Consider the following 14,643-nt stretch of genomic DNA (forward strand, 5'->3'; position numbering starts at 1 on the left):
ACTGCTTCAATTGCGAGAGCACCGACTAACAAAACTGCTGCAATATGCGTTGCAGAAAGGACGCGATTTCGACGGGCGAATGTCGTGCCTTGGTGGAGCGAGAGCAGCGCCTGCGAGACAGAGGCCAGCGGGACGCACGCGTTTGCGGCTCAGGCTACGAACCTCTACCTCCCGCGTTGCTGAAGCGCAGTGTGTGTTAGTGTATGCATGAGCACAGGCGTCGGCTACCCATTACTAGAAAGCGCACACCGTGCCGTTTCTCTCCTTAATTGACGACGCTTTGAAGAAGTGCATACCGGGTACCAATGTTGATTATGAGCTTGTTGATATCATCCTTACGCGGGATTCACGATTCGCTGTGTCCAAATATATGTTCGCACCGTCAGCTACCACAGTGGTTTAATCATGATCATGGGCGTTAGTCGTCGCGATAGAGACATGCTGTCAACATGGGTGCATCTACGTCAAACGGTTCTATAGCTGCCAAACACGAATAGACATTGTACAAGCTCTCATATATCATAAGCACTACTTCTGTGAAGACACGTTTCACTTTCGTGTTATACCGATTCCTATGACGGAGGGATCAGCCATGTTTTTTTGATTAAATTTTGTAACGTCACAGTATCTAGTCATTCTGTCCCTCTCTGTCCAGCCCTGCACTGGATTTCCATCCCCTGGAGAGGAACTTTCACACGAGCGCGGAACGTGAGACCTCGCGCTACGCGATGGACCTCTCCATTGAGGTTGGGTACGGGGGTGTGGGGGGACGTACGAGCTGGGAACCATATAATGTTTCGTTCTTCCGTCTCTTCAGAGGTGATATAATTCGCGTTCGCTTTGAGGATAGCCGCGGCCTCTGGTGAAATTCTGCCTTGTGAATAATTTCTGACCGCCGCCTGTGAGTCACTTATTATATATCTGCAACCGGGGCAAACGATGGCTAGGGTGATCGCCACTTCTTCCACTGCCTCAGGGTTTTTGCCTCGTGCACTGCACGAGCTGACCAATTGTTTATCAGTATTGAGGACTGCCACTGCGAATGCACGTCTATCCGCGTATTCTGCTGCGTCTACAAACAGCGCTTCCTTGTCCCTACCGAATGCTTGTAGTAAAGACCTGGCTCTACTCTCTCTTCGACCCTGATTGAGTTCGGGATGCATGTTCTTAGGTAGGCTCGCCCCCTGTAGCTTTTCTCTGATCGAGCTGGGGAGGGATGTCTTGTCGCCGTGCTGCTTGTGATAGGATATCTCCAGTTTGTCCAGGATGCTCCTGCCCGTTCATGTCCTGGTTAGTCTCTCGAGTTGCGAGATTTGTTGAGCCTCTATCAATTCTTCGAGCGTATTGTGGATGCCCAGCTGTAGTAGAAGTTCCGTGCTTGTGCTATCAGGAAGGCCCAGCGCCATCTTGTGCGTTCTTCTAATTAGAGTGTTAAGCTTGGCCTTTTCTGCAGTGTACCAGTTGTGGTAGGCGGCCACGTACACTGTAAAAAATTTTTCTTGAAAAAAAAAAAAAAACAGAAATTGTCTGGCAGCTGGCCTGCCAGCAAATTTCTTTTCTGTTTCTGTTTTCTGTTTTTACGTTTTTGTAATTTTACATGCCTCTTCTATTCCTGCTAATAGAAAATTTCTTTAATTTACATGTTTTTTTTTCTGTTTTCAGTAACAGAAAATGTCTGTAATGTTACATGTTTTTTTTTGTTCTCAGTAACAGTAAATTTCTGTAATTTCGAATAATTTTTTCTGTTTTCAGTAACAGAAAACTTCTCTATCTTGACATGGTTTTTTCGGTTCTCACTAATAGAAAATTTCTGTAATTTTACTACACTTTTGGTTTCTTAGTACGGAAATCTTCTGTGACTTGACAAGTTTTTTTCTTCATTTGTTCAGTACAGTTTCCGTAATTAAAATGATCTTTCTGCTTTGAGTAACAAGAAGTTTTTGAAATTGTATTTCTTTCTCATCGCAGCAACGTCAGTTGACAAATATTCTGCAATTTGACAGGTTATGCAAACTTAAAATGTATGTGGCGCAAGAACAGAAAATCTCACAAACAGAAAGCACCACAATTTTTCGTATCTGCATTGTCCCTTTTATAGCACGCATCCTCTCTCACAAATTCGTTAATTCAGTACACCATAGAGTGAAATGCAAACAAGTTTATTGACATGAAACACTGAAGTTCAGGCAGTTGCCAACATGTGCATCTTGAAATACGAGATATGCCCAGACTATCTCAAGCGGTCACTATGCGTTAATCGAAGGTCGCAGGTTCGGCCCCTGCCAGTGCCATGTTATCTTTTCGTCCACTTTGCTTTCTTCACATTTGCTTCGTAATGACTACAAATAACATCGCCTGTAGTTGCCTTAGTTTTCTTGTCTGTTGTAATTAATGTTGTGTCTAATAAAGAAAAACAAGCCATTACAATTCCCGTTTCGTTAACTATGCCAACAGTATCACAACGGGTCCAGATTAAGGAATCTCCCGGGGATATTGTTCGAGTTGACAGGCACAGATGTTTAAGTCAAGTCCTTGAGGAAGCTAATCAGTGACTCCACTTTCGGGTTCGTGTGCTGTTTCCTTCGTGTATGCTCAGTCCTTGTGCCATTTCCGAGACTGACAGTGGCAATTGACCTAAAAACAAGAGGCAATTCTGTTTAGCAGTCCAGAAGTACCTAAATATTTTTAAATACAGTGTAACTACGAAGTTACCCACTAGCTCTTCATTAAGAATAGGCTTTTCCGCATACATCCATCTCTACTTACATTACGTTCACTTTAAATACAATATTGCCACAGCAGTCTAAAATGAAACTCCTAACCTATCTAACACTAAAATTAGAATTTGAACCTTCTAATGTCTAAGTACTGACAGCCAGTATGTTTGTGGATACTCGCAAGCAGTATGCCATAAAACAGGTAGCTTCTCATTGAAGGGATAATGGTTTAGTTTTAGTAATTTTGTTCCAAAACGCTTTCTTTTCCTTTTAACTAAATGAAGCCATCTCAATAAATAAAGGTATTTTATGTGAGCAATATGCCATACATTTTATTTCAATGTTACCGGAAAGCTAGAGTTATTGATAGGTGTGTGCGAATATTCGAAAGTTTCGAATATTCGTCGAATATTACATTCGAAATATTCGTATTCGATTCGAAAATGGTTTATTCGAAAAGTTCCGAATATTCGATAACTTCGAATATTCGAAAAATTCGAATATGCGATTCGATTATCATGGATAAAATAACTCGTCTTCCACATTTCTGCTGCGTTCGTATAGCTAAACGCGTTGCCGAGAGGAGCGACAAACATCGTAAGTACAGGGAGGCACGATATCTGCCTGCGACGAGCGCCCCAATACGTATGATTTATTGCTGGTGCATCTACGACGTGCAGCGCTGTTGGCGATCATGTAACCGTACATTTTCAATATTATGCGGCCGTAACGTGCAGCACTACCACTCGTTCACTATGCGGGACCACTTCTGAAGAAAGACAGTGACCCACGTAACTGGTGGCGGACTGTAGGCACCTTCAGATACCCCAGTCTGGCAAAGCTTTGCCCCATGTAACTCCCTATAACAGCCACTTCTCTTCCAAGCGAGCATGCCTTTTCAGTGGCAGGGGGGGGGTGTCTCTGTTACAAGGGAGCGCCTGCTGCCTGAATATGTGGAGCAACTCATATTTCTTCATGATAACATGTTGTCATTACTTTCATTGTGCCGTGATATTTGCTTGTGTTGTGATGTGCATTGTGCTAGCCTGGACATTGTGTTCTGGACATAGCAGTGTATGTTTTGTTGCCAGTCAGGCTGTTAATGTTTTTTTGTTTTCAAATAGCTACATGTGAAATAAAATATCGTTACTGGGGAGGCATTTTTTCTTTGATATTCGATATTCGATTCGATATTCGAAGGTGGATATTCGTATTCGATTCGTATTCGAAAAATTTGATATTCGCACACCCCTAGTTATTGACCAAAGTAGTGTGCCCAAGATTTAGTTTCAATCTCACCTATGAGTGAACTCCAGGGTAAGACTTCCCTCTTTTGGGTAGGCAACGTTGACGCAAAGTCTGCCAGGAATAATATCTTGAACGCCTCTCTAGGACTGCATGCTTGCATGAGAGGAACGTCGTCAATGCAAACTGTGAAGGACTTAGCTGTCAGGAAACCACCACCTGCAAGTTGAAAATTTGGGTTCAAGATTTACTCATATTTAGAAGGGGAGAATAGCATACCTTTCGCAAATATGAAAGGCCAACTTGGCATTTCCTGAAGGTCATCATCCCAGATGGTATCCTTGAATAAAGAAACGAGCATTGATCGAATAAGTAGGCACGAGGCAAAATAGAATTTGTTAATTTGTTAATAACAGGAAACAGCGCGGGCAAACGGGACAAGAAAGGCTTACAGGTCTTTCTTGTCCCGTTTGCCCGCGCTGTTTTCTGTTATGAAGCAAAGCCAACAAGCTCAAGCTCATACCATTTTAAACAATTTGTTAAAACTGGATGTTTCCACATATTTTAACACTGCGTACTCTCAAACACTTTGATCGCTCCAGCGATGCTTAATAAGAAGCACAATGCAAGAAAGAAGATAAAAAATCAACAAGCGATTTTCAAGCTGCATTAGCACCGAATCTCTTGCCCTAAGTGGAAGTGAAATGGCGCATTTTGAAAGTGCTGGTCTGCACCTGCGATGGTTCACTCTATTTTCGGTGTACAATCGAGCCCGGATATATCAAACTCGATGGAGATTGTGAAATAGTTCCATATATACATAATTCGATATTCGAAATTGTGCTCGTAATAAAAACTTAGCACGCCTCTGACAAATGTGTAATCTTGCAAAAAGACGGCAGATTACCGATTGGCGTATCCGAAAGCAGCAACGTCGATAAGCACACGACGGTGATAAATGATTTATTTGATAATTAAAAAGCCGATCAGGTCAACGGGGCTCAAGTGGCAGCACACTTGAATTGCACAAGAAGGAAGAGCTGCTGTATAAGAAAAATTGTTGCAGTGGCTTAGCTCGGCTATGCCAGGATAACGTAGCGTTAGCAAAGGTTCAGCTAATTATTCTTAGTTTTCCTGATTGTCTAGAATTATCAGCCTTCTTCTGTTCATTCTTCGTACGCTGAACCACTAATTACCAGGCAACTACTTCGGGATCCGATGAGATAAGCTTCTCGCCTCTTCTGCGCCGTTGAGCAGTATTTTCGCTCTCCTTCGCCATGGCTTTACCCACCTGCAAACGCCAGTCAGAGGCGCCATCACGCGGCTCCAGCGCTGTGTCAGACGGTGACTGCATAGCGAAGGCGAATAGCTGCGCTCACGCTGGCGCGAGTGTGTCTACTATGGCTACGACGTCACTCCTATCGAATGCGCAGACCAGCAGCGGCGAGTCGCGCGCGGCGGTGGCGGAGAGCGCGTGAGATCGCGGTGGCGGAGAGAGCGCGGTGGCGGAGAGCGGTGAGCCAGCTGTGTGACATCACTGAACCTTGCGAAAGCGCAGCATGGCTCATGACGATCCACGCGAAATCGGCTTTGGCTAGGCAAGTGTAGCTAACGCTACAAAAAAAAGTACGCCATTTCCTGCTAAAGGGGACCATGAGGCGATGCGAAGCCGGAGCACTTGCACGATCGCGTTCCGTTGGCGTTCGTTGGGCATGCTACCGACCTCGTGTCGTGGAAGGCGAAGAGGGACGCTACGCGCGTCTTGTCTTCCCTCTAGCCTGGACGTTATTCTCACAGGGAGAGCAGGGAACGCGGTCGACAAGCGTGCGAGAGGGGGGCAGCGTAGGAGAGGAGAGAGAGCGGGAGGGGACGCGCATGCGCTGGTGCTCATCGCGGCGTTACGCAGGAGAGAATTTCGGCATGTCTAGCCCGCGTTTCAGAGGAAGAGGGGAAGTGGAGAGGGGGTAAGGGGGAGGGGAAGTGGAGAGGGTAAGGGGAGAGGGTATTGGAGGGGGAGGGGAGAGGGTGAGTGGAGAGGGGAAAGGAGAGAAGTGAAGAGGACAGGAGGAATGGTGAGGGGGAGTGGAGAGGAGGTGTGTGGAGATGGTATGCGCATGCGCAGTAAGGGTGGTCACGCCACACACCACCACCACCACCACCGGATTGAACTCCGCCATAAGATACTTGGCATCTAAAACACTTTGCACAACCTACCAATATTTCATATCACCATCGTGCATCCCCTTTTGGCTCGTGCTCTCAGCCTTTTTATTTATTGTTTAAATTTCAAGTACTTATTACGCGCTTACACAGCTGCTGCCGAAAACTTGGATTTAATCAAAGATTGGTGCCTCTAACGACCATTTGATTTATTGGAATTACATCATACGTCGTTTGTACTGCATTTAAAACTCCGGACAATGGAACTGAACCAAAGAAGCAGGCTTGGCAACCGAACAGGCGCAGCACGCGGTGTACATATATTGCACTTTAACGCAGACACGGAAGCCGAAGCCCGAACACTGAGGCTAGTGATCGAAAACGGGCCGGAAAATCATTTTGAGTGCACCATGGCCATAGAACAGTCGCGAAAAGGAATCGTCGCCATACATGCAGATGTACGCATTTATGGCTAGCAGACGACACCAGGATCAATCGACAGTGAACGTGTTCCTGATGGCAACTCCGCTGGATTTCGCTGAGCATTTTGTTTGAACATTCAGTACAAATTGCTTTATGAACTTGCCCACTAATTTTTCAATAACTCGAGCAGGAGAGTCTGGCCGGTAGCGTCGAGCAGCCTTCAAGTAGCGAGCGCACGCGCGAAGAGTGGCACCCGAGTCCTCTCTCTGACGTCACACGCGAGAGGGCGCCCACTCAGAGATCTCCAGGCGAATAGACAATCAGGCACAAACGCCAAAAACAGGCATTTATAGGCACTATCAAACACCAGAATTGCCCTTCTTAACCTCTAATTCCTGCTCATTGACCAAAGTGGCGCGATAGGAGCGCGAGGAACAAAGCAGACATTTGCCTACAATCTGGTCTCTAGTAATCACCGTCATTGATGTAGATCCTTGTTATGCGCTTCTCCTGTCCGATATTTTGTCTTCGCTTGCAGTATCGAAGTTGATGTGATAATTAGCCTGATCACAGTATTACTGGATACCTTCTGGAATTCTGTATGAAATCGTCATTAAACTTCTCTTTCAATACATAATGTCATGCCGAAGAAGTTCATTTCACTTGAAGGATTATGCGTGAAATTTAATCATCATTATCATCATCATCAGCCTGTCTACGCCCGCTGCAGGGCAAAGATCTCTCCCATGTTCCGCCAATCAACCCGGTCCTGTGCTTTCTGCTGCCACGTTAAACCTACAAACTTATCAATCTCATCTACCCACCTAATTTTCTGTCTCCCCCCACGCGTTTGCCATCTCTTCGGATCCTGTCAGTTACCCTTAATGACGAGCGGTTATCCTGCCAACGTGCTACGTGCCCGGCCCTTATCCATTTCTTCTTCTTGGTTTCAACTATGATATCCTTAACCCCCGTTTGTTCCCTGAGCCACTCTGCTCTCTTCCTGTCTCTTACCCCCGAATGCAGAGATGTTACTTGTCTCGTACTTGACTCGTACTTGACTCAAGACAGCTCTGCCGCTCGCCATAAATCGTTCTCGAACTTGCGGACGACTTGCGGGCGACTTGGCTCGGTCGAAGTCAGGACAAGTTTCAAGTCTACTGCGGGGCTAGCTTGAAACAGTCTTGATGCGTTATTCCAACATGGCCGCCTCTCGAATGGACGTCGCGCGGAGGTTGTCCGCTTTTGAATTTGCTTGCCACGCTATGGACGTAGCATTTTCTGAGGTACATTGCCTGCCGAGGATTCCGCGACCCGCCTTACGTGACCGAGGAAATCCGATGGAGTTGTACGACGAGGAACAATTCCACGCTCGCTACAGGTTCACCAAGAACGCCGTGCGGCAGCTTCGCTCCAAGAAAGCGGGGACAACCGAGGACAGCCTGTGCCTCCCATGTTGCAGCTACTGATGGCGCTCAGGTTTTACGGCCCTGGCACATTCCAGACAGTCACCGGTGATCTCGTACGCATTCCGCAGTCGACAGTGTGCCGCGCAGTCTGAAAAGTGACCCTAGTCATAGCAAAGCACTTGCACTCCGCAGCCGGCGGGATTTCCTAAAGTTATGTGTGACTTTTATGAAGTGGCCGAATTCCCTGGCGTTACAGGATGTGTCGACTGCACACACGTGCGCATTAATAGCCTCGGTGTATTTACCCTCACCAATCACTCATCTCCCGAATACAAAACATGTGGAAGGTCACAAGAATAATAGCTCAAGTGAACCAGTCATGCAAAAAAATGTTGTTCTTACCAGTTTTGTAGCGCTCTCGCTTTTCTCTTGCAGCTTCCTCTTTCCATTTCTGCTTGAGGTTATTCCAGCATTTCTTGAGCTGCAGGTGGTGGCGCCTGGTAATCCCGTGGTTGGCGTTGTAGCGTTTGGCTATGTCTTTCCACGTTTCATTTCTTTTTTCGCCGCTGACCAGCTCTGGGCCGTCCAGCAGGCCCGCGGAGCGGCCGGCAGGCTTGGTCTGACGGTACCGACGTGGGAGTCGCCCGCTGCGCGCTGACGCGCGCCTTGCAGGACCCAAATAAAGTTTTTCAACCAACCAACCAACTGACGCCACATCAGTTTTTTTCCCACTCGATAATGTGCCTGAACTTCCTCACAAGATCGATCAGCACACTTTTTTTGTCCTCGGTGAAGTGCGGGGCCGCCTTGCGTTGGGGTGTCTCGTGGGACCACAACGTGCCTTGCTGCGACATCTCAGCGAATGGTTCTTTCTCCTTGATTCGACGACTTCGCTTCGGAAAGTGACGTGGGCGACGTAGCATAAGCAGGAAAATGTTTTCATAGTACAAAACATTTTACGTCGTTTTTGTCTCGTTCGGTGCAGCTGTGTGGAATTGAGAAACTTGACAGGCATCAGTTTGCAGCACAACGATATGAAAAATTCCTTAAGCTTTTCTCAGAAAAAAAGAGCTTCCCCTAGTGCGGGTTTAATCCACGGACCAGCACAAATTTTTTGGTGACAAGGCGAAGCTTTTCTTGGGACTTCCTCGTAGCTTTGTATTACAAACAGGTGCTCTCGTACAAATACGTGGATGAGCTCTTCGTTCACCTCGCAGGACGCACATGGCAGGCCTGTGTCTTTTTCGTTGTTCGCGACAAAGCTTCCAGCAGATAAAATATCCTGACCATGTGCGTCCCCTTCCCCTTCACCAACATGCAACGCGGCATTGCTGCACACCGCGAGGCAAAATTCCGCCGCGGCCCATGATCCCGACCCCCGCTTCTTGTCTTGTTTACCAAGAATCAGATATTCAACGAAAGTAGACAAATAATTGGCATTTCCAGTTCTATTCTTTAGCTTCTTTTGTTGGGTGGCGGCACCCACATGGGCCTGAATAAGGGCTTTGTACACTTTGTTTCCAGAACCGGTTGCATTTTTTATTTATTCATATATAACTGCGACCTAGCTCGCTACAAGCATGTCCATAGGCGAATAGAAAGGCTAGTACCTTGAAAATTCGCGATACTTCGCTTAAAACTTGCGAGCCAGGGCAGTGCATATACACTCCGCGTTCGATAAGAAAAAAAAACGACGAAAGGACACAACGCAAACCATGCCTTGTTTCGCATCTTTATGGGAAATTCTATTAGCGCGCAGGCCAAAACAAGCAAGCTTGGAGTAACGCGCCGCGCTTGGGCGGCCACTGAAACCAGCGGGCAACGGACGCTTTACACAAGCAACACTGCGCATCTCTGCGGCGGCGGGAACCACGTGCCGCTCGTTAACAGTAAAATGACAAAAATATGCTTGTAGCACTTTGATAGGATAGTCCTTTTCAAATATACGAACTTTTCTTGCTGTAACACGTGCCTTACGCCAACAACTTCATTATTAACCTCGGTGCCAGGCGAGCAACGTGTTTCTGCATTGAAGCTTGTTCTTGACTTGACCAAGCAAGACAGCCTAACGTCTATGAAACGCGAAGGCCGACTTGGGCATTTTCAAGTCCGCTGCTTGCTTCGGGCCGACTTGCTCAAGTCAAGTTGAAGGCACGAGCCAAGTAACATCTCTGCATTCGGGGGTTAAGGTTACACCTATCATTTTCCTTTCCATCGCTCGCTGCGTCGTCCTCAATTTAAGTTGAACCCTCTTTGTAAGTCTCCAGGTTTCTGCTCTGTAGGTAAGTACCGGTAAGATGCAGCTGTTATATACCTTCCTCTTGAGGGATAGTGGTAGACTACCATTCATGATAACTGTCTGCGTTGCATTGACCCAAAAGTGAGAGCGAAAATTTCCCAACCCTTCCTCGCCAACTTGAGACACTGTACCATCGTCTTCGACTGAACGTGGCATACACGTAGAGTTATTTGTACCGCATAGGGCGCACCACTAGTCCCTGCTGTGATAACTGTGGCAGCATAGAGACAGTAGCGCACATATTACTGGACTGCTCCGCGTACCGCGATGAGAGAGCATTGATTGAGAGACAAATGGACATGATTTGTCACGATCAATTAACGTTGCACAACATATTAGGCCCAGTGTCCGGCCCTTCTAAACAGCGACGGATTTTACAGTCCCTGTTTAATTACTTGTCAAACATTGGCCTAGTAGGAAAGCTTTAATGATTGCATGATTATTTCATACAGCAAAGGCTTCACTGACCTGACACACTCGTTGTAAATATTTCTATCAGGTTCACTTGCGCATTTCATTTTTTTTATATTCTTTCTTTTTATTATTATTTCCTTCCCTCTCTTCTTTAGTCTGTCAATCCCGTTCCCCATCCCTACACAGAGTAGCATGCCAGCGCTATACTGACGCCGGCAAAAATCTCTGTTTTTCCAATAAAGAGTCTCTCTCTCTCTCTCATGATTTGAAAATGCTTGCCGCATGAGCCCCATCCCATCCTTATTCTTCTAGTTATTTCACTCTCATGGTTCGGCTCCGCGGTTACTACCCGTCCTAAGTAGACGTACTCCTTTAAACTTCCAGCGTCTCGCCACCTATCGCAAAGCGCTGTTCTTTGCCAAGATTGTTCCACATTACTTTAGTTTTATGCATATTAATTTTCAGACCTTCTCTTCTACTTCCGTATCCAGTTCAGTAATCATGAGCTGTAATTCGTCTCCCGCGTTACTCATCAATGCAATGTCATCAGCCAATCGCAGGTTACTGAGATACTCAACATTAACTCTTATCTCTATTTCTTCTCAATCTAGGGCCCTGAAAACCTCCTGTAAAGACGCGGTGAATAGCATTGGAGAGATCGTGTCTCCCTGCCGTATGCCCTTCTTTATTGGGATTCTGTCGCTTTCCTTTATGGAGGACTATAGTGGCTGTGGACCCGCTGTAGATTTCTTCCATTATGTTTATATAAGCTTCGTCGATGCCCTGATTCCGCAGTGCCTGCATGACTGCTGATGTCTGCACCGAATCAAACGCCTTCTCGTAATCTATGAAGGCTATGTATAGGGGTTGGTTGTATTCCGCGCATTTCTCTTTCACCTGATTGATAGTATAAATATGGTCTATTGTTGAGAAGCCTGTGCGAAATCCTGCCTGGTCCTTTGGTTGATTGAACTCTAATGTCGTATTAATTCTGTTAGTAATTACTTTTGTAAATAGCTTGTAGACAACGGACAGTAAGCTGATGTGCCTGTAATTTTTTGGGTCCTTGACGTCCCCTTTCTTATGGATCAAGATGATGTTGGCATTCTTCCAAGGTTCTGGTATCCTCCCCGTCGAGAGGCACTTCGTATACAGTGTGGCCAGTTTTTCTAACATAATCTCTCCACCGTCTTTCAACAGGTCTGATGTTACTTGATCCTCACCAGCGACTTTGCCTCTTTGCATTCCCTTTAGGGCTTTCTTTACTTCTCCTGTCAATACTGGTGGGATGTCAGATTCCTCTGGGCCATTACTGCTTCTTACGTTATCATCCTGACTGTCTCGGCTGCTGTACAGATCTCTGTAGAACTCTTCCGCTACCTCAACTATTCTATCCATATTGGTTGTGACCTTGCCTTCCTTGTCCCTTAATGCATACGTATGATTTTTGCCTTTGCACAGTTTTGTCTCCATAGCTTTGAGGCTTCTTCCGTTCTTTAGAGCATGCTCAATTCTCTCCATATTATGCTTTCTTATGTCGGCTACATTACGCCTGTTGATTAACTTCGAAAGCCCGGCCAGCTCTATTTTGTCTATTGCATTTGAGGCTTTCATGGCTTGACGTTTCTTAATGAGGTTTTTCGTCTCTTGGGATAGCTTGGGATAGCTGGGATAGCGTGAAATTTAAAGGGGGCTAAATATAAAAAAAAACGACTCAGTTTAGGGTGAGAAATTATTACTCGATCACTTTCTTGTCATTAGTTCCATGATTATATTAATAACTATTTTTGGGGTTTAACCGCCCAAACCCACGATATGATTATGAGGGACGCCATAGTGGAGGGCTGCGGAAATTTCGACCACCTGATATTCTTTAACGTGCACCTAATTCTGATTACACGGGCCTCAAGCATTATCGCCTCCATCAAAACTGCGGCCGCCACGGCCGGGATACGAACCCGCGACCTTCAGGTCAGCAGTCGAGCCACTGGACCACCGTGGCGGTTCCAAGATTATAGGTTCTCTATTACAAAGAAAAATGCAAGTGATAGTTTGCTCTTAAATTTCGTGCCGAAATCTAGGCACACAAGAGTCTACGCATAACAGTATAGGTAGTGCGAATTTACGACAAAGGAAGGAGTAGAAAACGACAAGCTACGAGCGCTTGTTGACAAGAGTTTGTGGCTCGTCGACAACCGTTAGACAGTCCGTACGCCTCACAGAGGAGAAGCCAGAAAAGGTCCCGCTGGCATAAATGTCAAAGTGACGCCACTGACTTCAAGACGGGTATCGAATTCGGCACACATTGGCTCTACAATATGGCCTGAAGCTTGTTATGTTTGGTATTACGCCCCTCAGAGGAAATATGCTTCATTTTTACCGATTAAGATAACCGCAGAACCTAGATAGACGCTGTCCAGTTATATGACGGCACGGCGTGATGGCGCAGAAACTTCAAGGCTACGTCGCCACCTGTATTTGCATTTCGCGTGTGTTCTCGCCCACCGAACGTCTTCTCGCGGCAAAGTGGTGCTGTTGGTGCTGTGAAAAGGTAATTTGAGTCCTTTTTTTTCATGTACATTGAATGCTGGGCTAATGTTGTCTAAATAGCCAGTGAACGTGATTTGAGCACTTATGCCTTGTTTTCGTATAATCAAGAGACACCGCCTATGTAACTGAGATAGGTACAAGGCTCCAGCGGAGATGTTTTCATAAACTATGAACTACTAGCATTTCATGAGACGACATGCAGACGCCAACTAAGCCCCCATTTTTTTTTGCACCTCACAAATGGCGTTCGCTATGATAAAGTTTCGTGGATCAAATACTTGCAAAATTTCGCCGGCAAATTTTCGCGTTACATGTTAGCTCGGATGATGAAATAGCAATCAGAGATAGGGGTAGACAACTTCTTGGTGTGGGCGAGCCCGTTCACTGTTAGTGAAAGACCTTATTATAATTTATTTTTATTATAGCCAAATGCACGGCACTTCAGAGAAGAGATTGTATTTTTCCCTGTCGCAAAAGTGTTGTTTTTGTTGTTTTCAAATACAAGAAACTCGCACTAAATAGACAATCAAGCAACATTCACTTTCAGCTGGGATTATGGCAGCGGCTGCAAATAAGACGTCACCTTCGCTACACCAGCTTTCTCGTATTACTGGTTGCTTTTTTTTGGTCTTGGGGTTGGGGGAAGGGGGGTTTTTTGATGCGAGCTCCACTGCGTCTAAAAATAGCAATTCAACGCGACCGCTCTTTCTCCAGCCTAGTTTGCAATCTTCCAAGTAAATTGCCTGCTCAGATGCCCCCTTTCAGAAAGAGCAAGGGGCTCACTGCTACACGCAGCTGATTCGCACCCTTGAAGCGTGGGGGACAACATTGGGGCGAATATACGCGAGGCTCCACGCGCTGTTTTCAGCGCTGGAATGTTTATCAACGTCAGGCTGGCCGGGCAGCTTGCTTCTGATTATTTCGCCAGTGTCCGCACGTGGCGTGCATGAGGGCAAGAGGGAAATCGTCCTCTCCGGCGTCATGACCAGTTTCCCATCCGAGCGCCGCGTTATTTTTTTTTTCCGCTTGTCGAGTGTGTGCCCTCCTGCTGTTTTGTAAGAAGGAGCCTATTACGAAATTCTTTTTGACATACGTGATATTTGGAGAACACGCGCATTCGCGGCAGAAGGCGACGAACACTCGACGAATATCGGTAAGTGAAAGCTTTCTCTTAGGAAGGAGGAGCGTGAAGAGCGAATTTTAACGCGGTAGCGTTAGAGAGCTCGTGTCGCAGAAATTCCGCTGTCGGCGTCGGCACCGTTGGTTGTGAGCGAAAAATCATCCGTGAGCGAAAAATCGAGAAAGTAGCAAATAAAATAAACGATAAAATCTTCGGTCCCAATGAGGATCGAACCCGGGCCGTTCGCGTGGCAAGCAGGTGTCTTACCACAAAGCCACGATGTTTTTTTTTTCTTTATTGCCTCAC

Source organism: Rhipicephalus sanguineus, chromosome 3, assembly GCF_013339695.2.
Source record: "Rhipicephalus sanguineus isolate Rsan-2018 chromosome 3, BIME_Rsan_1.4, whole genome shotgun sequence".
Classification (NCBI taxonomy): Eukaryota; Metazoa; Arthropoda; class Arachnida; order Ixodida; family Ixodidae; genus Rhipicephalus; species Rhipicephalus sanguineus.